This window comes from Chrysemys picta, chromosome 3 (genome assembly GCF_011386835.1).
Source record: "Chrysemys picta bellii isolate R12L10 chromosome 3, ASM1138683v2, whole genome shotgun sequence".
Taxonomy (NCBI): Eukaryota; Metazoa; Chordata; order Testudines; family Emydidae; genus Chrysemys; species Chrysemys picta.
The window spans coordinates 117,174,448-117,190,888 of NC_088793.1; the positions used below are offsets into that span (position 1 = coordinate 117,174,448).

At 41.8% G+C, this 16,441-nt stretch overlaps 1 long non-coding RNA gene across 1 annotated transcript; it reads right to left on the reverse strand.

Moving 5' to 3' along the window:
* Positions 1-1,127: 1,127 nt before the first annotated feature.
* Positions 1,128-14,591, reverse strand: LOC135982048 (uncharacterized). Its single transcript, XR_010599253.1, has 3 exons — positions 14,346-14,591; positions 2,389-2,518; positions 1,128-1,982 (listed from the first exon to the last, which is right to left on the reverse strand). It is a non-coding gene; the product is annotated as an uncharacterized LOC135982048 (long non-coding RNA).
* Between the last annotated feature and the right edge of the window lie 1,850 nt (positions 14,592-16,441).

Below are 16,441 nucleotides of genomic sequence, written 5' to 3' on the forward strand. Positions count from 1 at the left end.
CAGCTAGAGGTTGCTAGCCTATATCCAAGTTGGAATCTTATCTTGATCATGGACTCAGCTGGCTACATAGGTTTTGAGATAGTTTGGTATCTTCAAAGGTCCACCGCACTGGGCGTGACTTATCTCTGTCTCCCCGTCACCTCTCTGAGTCTAACAAACTATCTCTCTCTGGAGTCTCCTCCCTCCCTGTGGGGTTGGCCTCTGGATGGTTCTCCATCTCTCCATTCTGTGATGATCTCTGTAGGCTTTCTCTGGGTGTTGTGGCTGTTGGCTCATAAATGTCTCCTGTTCCTTCAGATCACTTGTCCCTCCTGTGAGGTCATCTCATATGCGCTGGGTGCCATTACACCCCTCATGACTCCTTTAGTCCTTCTGGTGTCTCTCTAATGGTGGGATCCTAACAGGAGTGCCTGTCTCCAGGGCCAGTAGGTAACTGGCTGACCTATCACACTCTGCTGCCTGCTTTCTCTGATTGTTGGACATCTCCTCTTGGAGGCATCTCCATCCTGCTGGCTGCAACACGTCTCCTTTCGTTGCTAGCAGGGGTCTTGGTCCTTTGTCCCACCAGTCCCTGCGTTGGACTGTTTTGGCACCCCTGTGATGGGGTATTCCTGTGTGCCAAAAAATGCTAACAATGCTAACATGACTTGTCTACACTTGGAACGCTGCAGTTGCACTGCTGTAGTGCTTCAGTATAGAGTAGACACTACCTATGCTAATGGTAGGGGTTCTCCCATGAGCATAGATAATCCATGTCCCTGAGAGGTGGTAGCTAGGTCAATGGAAGAATTTTTCTGTTAACCTAGTGCTAATTCCACTGGGACTTAGGTCGGCTTCACTATGCTACTCAGGGGTATGAATTTTTAATTCTTGTTCAGGGAAAAAAAACTGAAGACTGATCGACTTTAACAAATGCAAAGACTGACCCCCTAACTAAAGTCTAAACACAGAGGATATGTTCAAGATAATGTCAAAATCAGATAAAGTGTCCAGCAAGAGAAAAATGGAAAGAGCTTCCCGAAAGAAGTGTAAATGTATAAAAAAACAGCCTCAGAGCCACAAGGTGACTAGATAAGACAATTACATTTATTAAAAAATATTTGTAATTGTTCAAAGACAGTGCTGAAGCTGGACCATTATTGCTCATCTTCACCAGGTCAGCAAGAATGTTTAGAGTCTGGATGAATATTAATTAAACTTTTTGGTTATAATAAATACACTTTTAATTATCAAGCGTTTTCTTTAAACAGGATATGGTAGATGACCTTTAGCAAACAGATAAATTCACATCCTTGGCAGTATCTGAGCCTCAGTAGCTCTCCAATAAGTTACAAAACCACACACAATGAGAGGGTCCAGATAGGAAGTTGTATGACAACTGAATAACCATCTTACCCTCATTGATATTGATTGAAGAATAAACAGAAAGATAAATTGTGCATGGCAATGGAACAAAATAGAATCTAAGAAATGTAATGTGCCATATAAAAAGAACAACCATGTAGTTCAGTCCAAATGACTTATTCTGGATTAATGGGAAAGCATCAAAATAAGAGAACATGAGAAAGCGTCATGTGTATCTCTCCAGTAATGGGCTGCATCTGAAATGGAATTCAAAATGGCAGCTGCCTCCAGCAGACAGCAGGCTGCTAGAAATTTAAAGTTGAAGTACACAGAAGAGACACTAATACTAGTTTCCATACATACCTACATTCATCAGAACTAGGGTATGGCCAAGATATGGAAGTCAAGGGCCATGGCAGTCGCCCTGCGGTAACAGCCTTCATGGTCATGTGAAAGTCCTGGGATTGATTCGCAGATTCTTTTCTTCTCTGTTCCAGCCAATGCTTAAAGTGTGCCAGGTAGTAATGGGTCACAGATCCAGGAAATACAATTTCTAAATAGCAAGCCAGGTCACTGAGGAGGAGCACGGCCTGGGGAAAATCCCTTCTCATTGGCTGCTTTCCCCACCTGTCTGCCTCCTGGGGAAGAATGGACAATTAGAGCTACTGCAGGAACCAGGCAGAGCCCCCTCCCCTCAGGAGCTCTCACCATTCTCCCAGAAGGGGATGGGGAGGAAGGGGCAGAAAGAGCATAGCAGCTCAGGGCAACTCCACCTCCTCCTCCCTCCTGCGAGTAATGGAGACAGTTCCTGTGCTCTCCCCTGTCCTCCCTACAACACCTACTCTGGGAAGGAGGAGAAGGGATCTCACTGCAGTCCTCTCACCAGGCCTGAAAGGGAGTGAAGAACCCCAGAAGCTGCAGGAGGATCAGGGTGAGGCTAGGAGTGGGGGAGAACTGATGGGGACTGGAGGGGGCAGAATTGATGGGAGCTGGGGGGACAGGACTGATTTGGGGGTTGGGCACGTGATGATAGACCCCACTTACACTTTTTTCAGAGTACTTTAAGCATTGGTCCCTGCATAGGCAGCATACTCAAACCCACTCCAGGCAATCTGAGGAATGCAACTGACAGGCTTCAACAGATCCAAAATCAGCTTCTAAGGGAGGCTAGACCCTGCAACCATGAGATTATGAAAGGATGGTACAGTACTCTAACAATTCACAACCATATTTCAATACTAACTCAAGTGTTACTACATCATTAGGGCCATTAAAACACTGCTGTACTTCCAGTCCATACCCCACTCCCTCTGTAATTAGAGTGTGTGAGGAGCAAAAATAGGGTTTCCTATTAAAAAATGTATAAAGCACGTAAATGACTCACCAGGGCTGCATTTGTGTGCCCCTTTATTGCAAGGCTCCAATTATCGTAAGCACTATCAAATTTTAAGAGCTGTTTTAGCAACAGAGCTTTTTCTTCCCATCAGACGGAGTTAAGCTGGGTTGGTGTTTGGTGGTGTTGTGTGACAGTGCTAGTACTGCCACCTAGTGTCCAGGAGTGAGGGTGTTGAACGAATACAAATAAACTGATTGTAAACTCTTCCCTTGTGCAAATAGATTTGGCAACCCCAGCCCTAATTTCACATGGGAGCAGTTTTGAAATTATACCAGGGTCTATCAGGGATGAGTTTTGCCAGATTAAAATGGAGACGGAAGGCCTGATCGTTTACTGCCTCACACCTTGAGTAACCATTTACACCTGTCTAGAGTGAGTGCAAAATCTTTTCTATTCTAATCTGCTAGCATTTACATCCATTTTGTACAGGTGTAAACGACTATCCAAAGCACAGGGCAGGGGAGAAGCAAGTCTATGATGGGATGTGAGACTATATGAATGACCCCAAGCACAGTCCCTGTGGAGATCATGACAGAAAGCCCAAACTAAATTAAAATGATGCTTTCTGAAGCTGGTCATATCTTCCCTGGAGGTCATACTGTTGGAAATTCAGACTTATTTGGATATATGAGTCAAATTCTTTCCGGTGGCTGAGCTCTGCTCAGCACAGGGGGCTAGGAAGGGATAATGGCACTCTGATTCAGCCCCAGACCAACATGATTTAGAGCAGCCCACGGGTTGCTGTAACTTTTATCAGTGAAGAGGTGGCATGGTGGAGCAGAGCTTTGCACTGCCACACTGCATATTGAAATGCTCTCTCCCTACGTTGGCATACTCCCTACACTGGGGTAGCTGGCCTAAGAGCCACCTTTACCGGCTTTACACAGCAAAGAGTAGCCTTCCACCAGGGAATTCTCTGATGCTATTTATGGTCAGAATCTGGTCCCAGAACTTGTGATTTGCTTTCATTGTTATCATAAATAACAAAATATAATCAGCCTACGCTCTCTCCCCAAGTACGGCTGTTCCTAGATTTTTCCCCTGCATGAGCTCCTCGGTCTCTGCCAGACTCTAGTTCCTTGTACCTCAGAGACTTCAATCTGCCACATCCCCTTGCTTGTATAAGCCAGTGGAAATTACTCTGCATCTTTATGCAGGGTTCTAGCACCTCTGCAGTATCCTCAATTCTACCCCCTCCCTTCATAAAAAGATAAGGAAATTAGTCAAAAGGACCCTAAATTAAAAAGTGAGTAAGTTAAATAGACTCCACACTGAATCAAATGATTTTAAGTATAACAACAGAGTCACAGAAAGCATATATGCCCCTAAACAGCAAAGGAAGTTAGAAATCAAGAAAAAGACAGTCTGGTTACATTACCAGATACAAGAGATTATTCAAGCCCTCCAAAAAATGGGAATGCAGCCCAAAACAAGTTAATAGAAAGACTGAGCTTCTTCATCAAGAGGGCAATCCTTTCTGTGAACAGACATGGAAAGGAGCTTTTCATTGATTTAATTAGCAAAAATAGGCCACTTTGAACCCAATTTTAGGAACTTTTCAATGTGTGAGGTTTTTAGAAAACTGAATACAGTAGTGAATGTATTTTTTGTGTGTGAAAGATGCAGGGAGATACTGGCCATTGGCAAACACTAGACAGACAACTGGTCTGATCCAGTATGGCAATTCATAAGTTCCTAGGTCATAAACTATTTATTTTATAACACACTTAGGCCAAGTCTGGGTTTTGCAGCAATCACACTTTTCTAGCAATAGTCATTTTTAAACCAGTTGCTAGCTTAGAGGGCTTATATTCTAAAATGGACAGGTGCTCAGCCTGCCATATACTATCATTTAACAGCTAATTGTATAGCATACACTTTAATTTTGAATGGGTTCTCAAGTCAGGAGCAGAGCATTCCATTTCTTTCTACTAAATTCAGATAAGGGTAAAAAAAACCCTGTGCTAATTGTGCATTGCCCAAATATAGCAAAAATATTTTCATAGCCATGTTAAGCATTTTACAGTGTGCTGCACTCATTCAGAAACCATTTATTAGCAAATGGAATGGAATCTCGTTGACAAAATTATATTCCTGTGTTCTGCTGGCTTTTTAACTTTGTTTCCATAATTTACAGCAGGACTACATAGAGCCTTGGATAGGTGTCCCTTTTGGCAAATCTAAAGAAAGCTTCTTTTTAAAAAAACATATCTAAAGTAAAATAAATTAAGGATTTTGGTTTGTGCTTATGTAGGACTGTGTTTAGATCATCCTAGAGGCTGTGACAGTTCTGCAGTAGGCCAAAATGACAGTAACTGAAGCCCACAAACTTTCTAAGACTAATTTTATAAATTGTCTTGACATTCCAAATACAGCACTTTGTCTTTGTGTATTTAGTGGCTATCACAGCTGAGAGGCAGTTAATGCTTTCAGACTTCCCACTGTGCAGTTGGATTGGGTTTTTTTTTTAAATACTGACTGTGTGGAAAATGTGACATTTGAAAAAAAGGAAAAGATTTAAATACAAAACAATGCTGGACCCCGCCCTAATGTGAAGGCAGCTCGGGCTGCATAGAAATGGATGGATTGGCAGCTATGAATCCCTTTCCTGTGACTGCTGAATCATTCATTCCTATGTTATCGCAACAGGGCTTCCTATCAGCAAGTCAATAGCACATTCAGGGTAGGGTGTAAAGGCCAGGTCCTATTCACCAGGAAGCCATGATTAGCCATGTGATGTCAGAAGCCCTTTTTATATCTTTGATATAACATAGCAACATTGTGGCAGAATAAAGCGTATCCAGTTTTGAAGGTAGGGGCTGGGAGGGGGGCTGAGAGCAAACTAGTGCACACCCACATACCAATCTCTACATCTATTATGGATTTTCCAGCATATCAAGATCCAGTCCTGTTCTTTCCCTTTTCTATCAGAGAAGTAAGTGTTATTCAACAGGCTTTTTATATAGGCAAAGAGGGTGAGATTCATCCCTTCCCTCAGAAGGCCTGAGTAGTTAGAGTCCATCTAGGAAACTCTATAGGAAGGAAATTTGGGGTGAATTCACTTTTCAGTTTATGGGCAGGTCAAAGCTGTCCCTTCTGGGGAGTAATTGGGTGACTGGATCCATGTAGTTAAGGTCCAACAGCCTCTTTCATACTGGTCTATCCTGTGCTGGTAGTGTGGAGCCCTCCAGGTAGGTCTAAAGAGATGCACAAGTTACGTGGAGGGCATTAAGGTGGATTTCACCCAGAGTTAGGAGTGGTAGAAGGGCTCAGTCACCAGTGTTGACTTCAGTAGTGTAGAAATCCTGGAGGTCCCACATAAGAGTTAATTAGATAGAATGTGACCAGTCAATGGAAGCAGTGGATTATATATAGTGCTGGTCAGAAAAACAAGGGAAACATTCTACACAAATCTTCATTTGTTTTCAAAAATTGAGTCTGTCAAAATATTCCAAACCAACTCAAATAATTAGTATCAAATATAATTGCTGTTAAGTAACCCCCGTAAATATCTTAACATTTCTGTGTCTGGATGGCTCTTAGCTTCTCCATCAAGACAGCAGTCTGCCCTAGGCATATTGAAATGGTAAAGAAGTTTTCCATTGATTTCACAAAGCAGTTCCCCGGGCCCTCAAATAAGGACTGGGGTGTCTAGGAACTGGGGTGTCTGAGGCAACAGCAGCTTTAATCCTGGATGAGCCCTCGCTTATGTAACTGCTGCCATCTTGTCTGACACACTGTGTTTGAAATGGGGAACTCCAGTGCTAAAACCCTAATGAGATGTTATAGTTTGACCTAAAGCTTTGTAACTAGGTCTGTAAGAGATTCATATCCTGTGTGGATCAGGCACAGAGGGGGACCTGTAACAAGCTCACCAGTAGGTTAAAAATACAGTACAGAGCTGCAGTCTGGGCACCGAAGCTCTTTGAGGAAGAGGCATTTCTCTCTCCTGAGGCCTGGGATAGTTAGGGAGGAGAATATTGAAGGAGTTAAAGAGGCCTGAACAGTACAAAACCTGAGAAGTAAAAAGAGCAAAAACCCACCAACAAAGGGAGAAAACTCCTGCTAACAACCACCTTACTTCTCTTGAACACACAAGCACGTTTCAGCGTTTTCCTGACACCAGCATTCAGCACCTGAGATTCTGATCCACCTTCTGCCCCCCTGACTTGGAGGCACACAGGAGGTTTTTTTTTTTTTTTCTTATCCTATTGAGGTGTATGCCTTTCTGATGTTTATTGCATTGGGGCTGAATGCCAAGACAATACACCTCTACCTCGATATAACACTGTCCTCGGGAGCCAAAAAATCTTACCGCGTTATAGGTGAAATCGCGTTATATCGAACTTGCTTTGATCCGCCGGAGTGCGCAGCCTCGCCCCCCCGGAGCACTGCTTTACCGTGTTATATCCGAATTTGTGTTATATCGGGTCACGTTATATCGGGGTAGACGTGTACTTAGAGAGACAAGGTGGGTGAAGTAAATATCTTTAATTGGACCAACTTCGGATGGTGAGAGAGAGAAGCTTTCAAGCCACACAGAGCTCTTCTTCAGGTCTGGGAAACTTACTCAGGGCAAGTCTACACTACAAAACTAAGTCGAGTTAAGTTACATCAATGTACAGCCACTGACATAATTAAATTGGTTTTTCATGTCCACACTAGTTCCTTCTGTTGGCGGTGCTCGTCCTCATCATGAGTGTTTGCACCAATTTAACTGTCAGTCTAGGGTACTGTGTGGCACTGACAGTCGGAGCCCTACCACCCAGGGCTGATACCCAGAACCCTGCCGCCCAGCTCCAGCTGTGAGCCTTGGATGGTGTGGCTCCAGCTGTCATCCCTGGGTGGCAGGACTCTGACTGTCAGCCACCGGGGCTGACACTTTGAGTTGGTGTGTGGGCAGCTTGCTTCTGACAATGAACTTGGAGACGCTGGAGGATTGTTTTAAAGCCAGAAGTGGTTCAGGAAAGATTTATTTCAGGATGGGGTCCCCATCAAGTATGGGTTCCAGTGTGGGGTGTTAGGTGACAACCAGGGATGTGCAGTTGGAGGAAGTTTTATTTCTGTATTGCAGCAGGTTCTCTCGGGGTATGTGGGTGAGCATTTTAGGAAATTCAGATTTACAATCCAAATAGATAAAGGAATAGAGAAGTGTTATTTACCCTTTCCCACAATACAAAAGCCAGGGGTCACTCGATGAAACTTATAGGCAGCTGGTTTAATACAAACAAGAGGAAATACTTTTTTCACACAATTCACAATTGAACTTGTGGAACTCATTGCCATAGGATGTTTGATGGCCAAAAGTGTAACTGGATTAAAAAAAGAATAATTTCAGAGAGGATACATCCATCAATGGCCATTAGCCAAGATGGTCAGGGGTATAATCCCATGCTCAAAGAGACCCTAAACCTCTGACTGCCAGAAACTGGGAGGGAAAGAAAGGGGTGGTTCTCTCCAAAACTCCCCCTGAAGCTTGGCTACTGGCCACTGTTGGAGACAAGGTACTGGGTTAAATTGGTCTGACTCAGTATGGCAGTTCTTATGTACTTATGTTCTTAAGTGGGAAATCAAATTATGAACAGTGAAGTTTAACACTCTCACGCTAACCACAATAATTATGCAAAGATTAAAATCAGCAGGACTTATGCTATCTTTTAAAACAGTTACTTCATGAAAGATAGAGACCTACACCCATGTTTACATGGTACAGGGAGGTATTTGGAAGTAAAAGATGTCTTTTCTAATGGGGGAAAATTGAGACGGAAATAAGGACATAACAGGATTTCCTCTTGGGAACCTTTCAGGTTCAATGTATAAACTCATAAAAGACAAAGGTGGGTCAGTGAAAAATATCAGTTTTGCCTTCATATCAGTGACTGACATGATGACCTATTGTAACATTTATTTGGTATGTTTACACAGATACTGCAGAAGTGTCCAAAAGCATTGTTCAAAGCACTTTAATGTCTCACTAGGAGTTCAGTGCTGCAATTATTTAAATTCAGGGGAATGTTGCTACTGACTTCAGTGGGGCAGGGCCTGTGCTCCAAATTTCTCCCTGAAAAACTAATATACAGAGTTTTTAAATATATCATTCTTAAGCTCTCTTTATGGCTGGAAACTGAAGCTAGACAAATTCAGACAGGAAGTATAATACAAATTTTTCACAGTGAGTGTAATTAACCATTGAAACATTTTACCAAAGGCTCTGGTGGATTCTCCATCACTGGCAATTTTTAAATTGAGATTGGTTGTTTTTTCTAAAAGAGATGCTCTAGTTCAAACAGGAATTAATTCAGGGAAGTCCTATGGCCTCACAGTAGTCCCTTCTGGCCTTGAAATACATGAATCTAAGCACAGCTCAAAAATATGGAAGTGAGTTTGTAATACAAGCAGATAGATATATGTGTGTGTGTGTGTGTGTGTGTGTGTGTGTGTGTGTGTGTGTGTGTGTGTGTGTGTGTGTGTGTGTGTGTGTGTGTGTGTGTGTGTGTGCTAGGTGGCTAACCCACTTAGGTGCTTTTCAAAATCCCATGAGGCATGTTTAAGTGCCTAAATAATTTTGAAAATCTGGCCACTAGCTATTAATACAGATGGTGGCAATTGTTCATCATGTCACATGGGCTGAATGCCAAAATGCTGCCTAAACATTCAGATTTCTAATGTTTGTATGTAGCGATCAGTGGTCCACATTATTGTGAGAGACCTACTGCAAGAGCCTTGAACCCTCTAAGCCAGTGGTTCCCAAACTTGTTCCGCCGCTTGTGCAGGGAAAGCTCCTGGCGGGCCAGGCGGGTTTGTGTACCTGCCGCGTCCGCAGGTTCGGCTGATCGCGGCTCCCAGTGGCCGAGGTTCTGCTCCAGGCCAATGGGGGCTGCTGGAAGCGGCGGCCAGTATGTCCCTTGGCCCGCACCGCTTCCAGCAGCTCCCACTGGCCTGGAGCAGCAAACCGCGGCCACTGGGAGCCGCGATCAGCCCAACCTGCGGACGCGGCAGGTACACAAACCCGCCCGGCCCGCCAGGAGCTTTCCCTGCACAAGTGGCGGAACAAGTTTGGGAACCACTGCTCTAAGCAGGTTTGAAATATATTCTATGCATAGATTTTTAAGGCCACAAGGGACTATTGTAATCATGAAGTCTGACTTCCTAAATAACACAGGCCATCAATTATCACCCAATGACTTCTACTTTTAGCCACACTTGTGGTTGAACAAGAGCCTACCTTTCAGAAATATATATAGTGTTAAAGCCTCCACGTGATATTGAATTTGTCGCATCCCTCAGTAAGCTGCTCCAATGCTTAACTATCCTCACTGTTCAAATGTGCATATTATTTCCAGTTTTGTGTCTTAGAACAAAAGTTGTGCTTTCAGTTGCAGAGTCCCATGAAAAAAAAATGTTTTTACTCTACCTCAGGGGTGCTGAAGCCTTCCCAAAAGTGGGGGAGCCAGGGCTTCCCGCCCCCAAGGCTCCACTCCTTCCCCCTGAGGCCCTTCCCCCAGCCAAGCCAGAAGGCAGTGCGGGGCCAGAGAGCCTGCTCCCAACCCCCCCATATTCTGGTGCCCCTGATCTAGCTTTATTTTCTCCTGCTAGGATTTCCATCAGCTGGTGTATGAAGGATGAATTTCCCTGTACTGAAAAGCAAAGTAATTGTAAAGGGTAAGACACTAATAACATTTCATAGTTAAAGGGGATATTGTTTATAAAATCTTCTATAAAAAGGAAGTAGGTTTTTGGAAATGTGTCATAAATTCGCATTTAATGAGGGTTTTGTACACAGGCAGACTAAGATTATAACTGTGGTCATATTTAATAAGAATTTCATTAAGACCAAAAATAAATGGTGCTTGTTCCTCTGCAGTCATCAAGTTGTCATTAAGGTTGTGGCTTGTTTGTTTGTTTTTTTAAAACCCAGTTTTGACTGAGTCATTTGGTTTTGTTTAAACAAAATTTATCTAACAGAAATTTTTCATGTGTGTTCCTATGCTAAAGAATTTTTGGAAAAATATTAATAAATACTCTCCTTAATATTATTAGAGCGCTAAATACTATGTGGATTTGTGTCATAATGAGAGACTTTAATTTCCCAGATATAGACTAGAGAATAAATGGTACTAATAGTGGTAGATCCCAATTGTTCCTGGGTGTGATAGACAGTTTTTTTCATCAAAGTGCCCCGACCAACAAGATGCGATGCAATTTTAGAGTTGGTTTTGTTAAGTACTGAGGACATTGTAGAAGAGCTGGTCTTAGGAAATAACCTTGAATCAAGTGATCGTGAATTGCTTCAGTTTAAATTAATGGAAGGATAATCAAAACCAGATCATCAGCTATGTTTTTTTATTTCAAAAGGGCAGACTTTCGGAAATTAAGGAACTTAGTTTAAAAAAGTTAGTTGGACTGAAGAGCTCAAGGACCTAAATATAGAGAAGGCTTGGAATTTCTTCAAATCAACTATACAAAAACTATCTGAAATTTGCATCCCAAGCAAGAGAAACAGTTTGTAGCCAAAGGCTCCAGACCCAGCTGGATGAATAACCACTGCAAAAAGGTTGTTAGAAGTAAGTAAAGATCCTATAGGTTGTGGAAAAAAGGGATTGATGAGCAAAGAAATAATGGATTTTGGAAAATGTAGGAATAAAGTGAGAATTGCTAAAAGTCAATAATAAGAGAGTTTTTATTAAATAAAAAGTGAATAAGGAAGGATGAGGTTCCCTATGCAGTACGGATGGGAAGGAGACTAAAGATAATCTGGGCATGGCACAAAAACTCAATGAATACTTTGCCTCAGGTTTTAGTACAGATAATAATATGGAACATGGGCATGAAGGTAAAATGGCTGATGGAAATGAGGGACTAGAAATGGAAATTACCACATGTGACGTGGAAGAAAAATTTAAAGATCTTAATGTGCTGAAATGAGGGGGCCTGGATAATTTCTATCCCAGAATACTGAAATAACTGGCATATGAGATTGCTAGTTCAGTAGCAAGGATTTTTAATAATTCTATCCAGAAGTAGTACTGTATGACTGGAAAATAGCTAACATTGTACCTATATTTAAGAAAGGGGAAAAAGGTGATCAAGACAATTATAGACCTGTTAGTCTGACCTCAGTAGTATGAAAGGCTTTAGAACAAACTGTGAAGAAAAAAAAATTAAATTAAATATGCTGCTAATAGAACTTTTGGGTTCATGCTTTCAGGTCAAAGACAGTTTTGCATAGAAATGTAGACTTCAATAGTGGTTTTCTTCAATGAGAAACACTGTGTTTGATGATTTTTGTAAGATTTGGCATTAATTTTGAAGTCAATACATTTTTCCCCTCAAAGCTTCATGAACGCCACATTTTCCATTACCCATAAATGACAAAACTTAACTTATCTAAAGGTACAGCTAAATACTTTCAATTTTCTACCTTAATAGACAGGGTTTTGTCACAAGCTGGCTGGCCCTTTAAGGGAAGGCAGGCTTAGCCTTTCCTGTGAGGATCAGCTAGCTACCCTCTTGGCTGGATCCTAATTGGCTGGGGATCAGGGGACCTTGGATAATGATTGGACCTAACTTAGAGTTTGCACAAAAGACTGAGAGCTCAGTTAAGATGGGGAAAGAAGCTTGAAGAGGGAGTTAATACTTGGAGTGACCCTGATAGGAAAAGGTAGTAGGGGTGAAGGAGACTTTCTAAGTGGGCTTCAGAGATGTCTGCTCCACAGGCAGGTAGTCCTGGGAATAGACTGGAGTTGAGGATTCAGACTAAGCCAAGAGACCTAGGAGGATGGATACCCAGGAGAGATGGGGTGTAGGGTTCCCTCTTGCTGGACGAGGAGCTAGCCCTATGGTGGGACCTGAAAAGGGGCAAGGTTCCAAGGAGGTAGCCTTGTGTGTCAGTGTTCAAGAAGAGGAGCAGAGAACTTGGGAGAATCCAAATGGAGTAAAGTCACAAGCCCAGGGTGGACAGTAGTAACTTAGGTTTTGTTTGGGGGTGGAGGTTGAATCCTGCTAAGGAGAAACCCAGGAACTTGCCCCTCTGAAAGAAGAGGGGGATTAAGGAATAGCTCAAAAGGGGTAGAAGACTGTATGAATGACTAGTATTATGTTGGATGTTGCTTATTTGGGATATTACTACCCTATGAGAGGTGAAGCTGTGTGTGACCTGGCTGGAGGGTTGAATCACAGAGAGAAGTGGACCAGCAGTAGAGCTAGAGTGACTATTAGTAGGGAGTGCCCCTGGAAGAAAGCCTGCATGCTAAACCAGCTACAAGTGGATATGCTGGCTGGTGAGTGACTCCTCTACAGGTACATAAAATATGCCCAGGAACAGACTAAAAGTATAGGGCTTCAAATAGTAGAACTTGGGGGTAGGCTGTAGATGAAAATTTAATTGGACTTTTTAGACCAAAAATGTATATTGTGTTGCCAAACATAGAAACATGCTAATGAAATATCAAGGCAATATTTTCATGCTGGAATAAGATTTTTGCCTTTGCATCCATAAACACCAGAAAAAAATCCTAATAAGAACAAAGAAGTCCCTAAAAACTTGAGAGAGAAGGGAATTATAGGTTAAAGTTACACTTTAACAAACCCAACCATTTCAAATTACCACAGGGAAATACAAAATTAAGTTACCCCAAACAAACTTAGCTCTGCCTCTGTTTCCTTACCCAAATTAAAAACATAGCCTTACATCTACACACTGCAGAACTTCTACATTGAGACCATGAACCATATACCCCCCTCATACTGTCCCCCTATGCCAGGGCTCTTGACCGTTTTTATGTCTGTGTTCTACCAAAGCCATCAGATTTGGATCAGTGAAAAATCAAATGGGTGTCTGGTGTAAGCTGCTACATGAGGGAGTGACTATAGATGCTGGTGCTTCTCTTCTCCAGACTGTGCAGCGCTGACATACTAAGCAGTACGAGTATCTAACGGCATTACTTCTCCTGTCTCTGGAGCTGGGTTTGGGACTGGGAAGGAGCTAGTGAGGCACAGGACAACAGGAGAGGTGGGGAGAGAGAGCCCTGTTGGGAGTAAAAGAGGGCAGCAATACTTCTTTCTGGAGAAACTGGGCCCAATGATGAAAGTAGACTTGAAAAGAGAAGGAATGATCACAAAACACGATAGGAGGAGTGGGAGCTCCCCCTTTGCTTTAGCACCACCATTCCCCCCCCACCATTTCCCCTACCTTTGCCATCTGGTTGGACCTTGTTATATTAATCAGGGGATATAAAAGATTGTTCACTTATGGGATAGAAAATGGTGCAAAAGTGGGTGTACATCAGCAAAGGAACAAGTGAAGAATTTCACCAGGAAGCTGTGAGCTTATTTTTTAAAGTTATTTGCTAAATCTCATTCTTTTATAGAGAGCTGTATAAGGGAGGATTATGGCTCAGTAATAATGTTTGAGTAACTTAAAAAAACCCCAAAACTAAATAACCAGAATGATCAAAGAGGTATATCACATCACAGAATGAGAGAATAGAATGGGAGAAAGAGACAAGAAAGGGAATCCAGTGCAGGTATCAAAAACAGGATACTTTAATTTAAAACCCAATAAAATAACTAAAATTCTGGTAGAAGCTTTACAGGGTCATCTTACCTTAAAGGGCAGTTTTACCATTTATTAGTTCATTTGAGATTAAGTTGTTCTACTTTGGACTATGCTCCACAGAAGCTGGGAACTAACTTTATAGTCTCATAGTTGCTCTATTTTGATCCAGTCAATGAGTCCTCTCCACTTTTCCATGCTTTATGGCTAATGGCATTGCATTCCCACCACTAGAAAGAGCTGTGTGAAGGTAGAACAGTAGCACTCACATGATCTAAAATGGAGTCTAGCACTTCAATCAAATGCAGCTAGTTTCACCTAGTTCCAAGAGGAAAATATTCTTCCCTAAGATAAGAGTACCCAGACCTCCACTTTTTATAGTGTAAGGCTGAAAGGAAGTGGAGAAAGCAACCAGTTGTGTAATGAGCACCCTAAGTTGCATTCTCTTTTCTCCTTAGGATTTTATAGTATGAGGAGTATCTAACATGTGATGTGTGGCCTCTCCCCGGCCACAATTAGGATGCCATTCTCATCTCTTTTGGTGGATAAACTTTGCAGCACAAGGGCTGCATTGGCAACTTGCCAGGAGTGTGAGCAGTGCACTTAATTTGCAATAAAGTACACAACAGTCTCTATTTGACTTGTATCTTCCTTGCTGGATGAACAGAATTCATTTGTTTTATGTTCAGCAGCAATAAAAATGTAGTTTAGCTTTGTCCTTAAGTGGCAATCATACACTGTTTTTCTTGTGTTCCTGATCCATGTTCAATAGGCCATCTGTATAATCAAGTTTGAGGCGAAGTGGTGGGAATAATGAAATATCAGTATCATTGCAGCCACCCAGGGCCTGATCCTGCAGTTGGATCCACAAAGGTGGATGGTTGTTTGCGCTTACATGAAGCCTCATTGACATTACTCACTGGAGTAAAGCCACGCAAATGTGTTAGTATTTCTAGAATCAAGACCCTAGATACGATGGCGATGAATGTGGTATAAACACTCAATACATACTTTCAGTAATTTTTCTTCAGATGCTTCTCTATACCAAAAGTTTAGCAAAAATCCTAATACGGTAGTTTGACACCGTATGGAAAAACTACCATAATGATTGTAAAATAACTTAAATACACAATGAAAAGCCTTAATCCTGCTGAGCTACTTGCCTTTTGAAAAACAAATGTAAACAGCAAGTTTCACTCTGAAAATCATAGTATGACTGATTTTTTTCAAAGAAAAGGTTTATTTCAGTTTCCTGGATGATGTGACTCTGAAACAAAAGAAATTAAGAGTTTTGAGGTGAGTTATTCAGAGTATACTTGCCCTAAAGAGCTTAGATCAACTGCACAGGTTTTTGAAATTGGCCTCTTACTAATTAACTCATGTATAGGTGTCATGCTACACAGGGCAGATTTGGTCACCTTTTATTGTCTTTTTTACTACTAGGGAAACATGCAACTGTGAAACATCTGTGTTACACTATTTTTTTTACAGTTCATTGTTTTTTCATATTGTTTACTATACTGTTTCTTGCATTAATATACTTAGTCTTCTAGCTTTTTAACTGAGGCTTGATTTTTTTTTTTTTTTTTTTTTTTAAATATTCAGTGACTCTCGCTGTATGTGTTGTGTGAGTTCCAGTCTCTTTGGTTGTATTCAGTATATCACTTACTTTGAGATAGCATCAGCAGTAATGATTAGTGTCTAGGTTCCTTTAATTAAAGCTGGTGCCAGCAGACTGTAAGATGAAAGATTCTTCCCCTCCGCCCCTCCCCAAAAAAGTAGGCCTTAACAGCAAATGCTGTAGCTAGAACTGACAGATCTTATGCTTAAAGAACAGGAGTACTTGTGGCACCTTAGAGACTAACAAATTTATTAGAGCATAAGCTTTCGTGGACTACAGCCCACTTCTTCGGATGCATACAGAGTGGAATAAATATTGAGGAGATATATATATACACACATACAGAGAGCATAAACAGGTGGGAGTTGTCTTACCAACTCTGAGAGGCCAATTAAGTAAGAGAAAAAAAACTTTTGAAGTGATAATCAAGATAGCCCAGTACAGACAGTTTGATAAGAAGTGTGAGAATACTTACAAGGGGAGATAGATTCAATGTTCATCTTATGCTTAGTTATTATGCACTCTA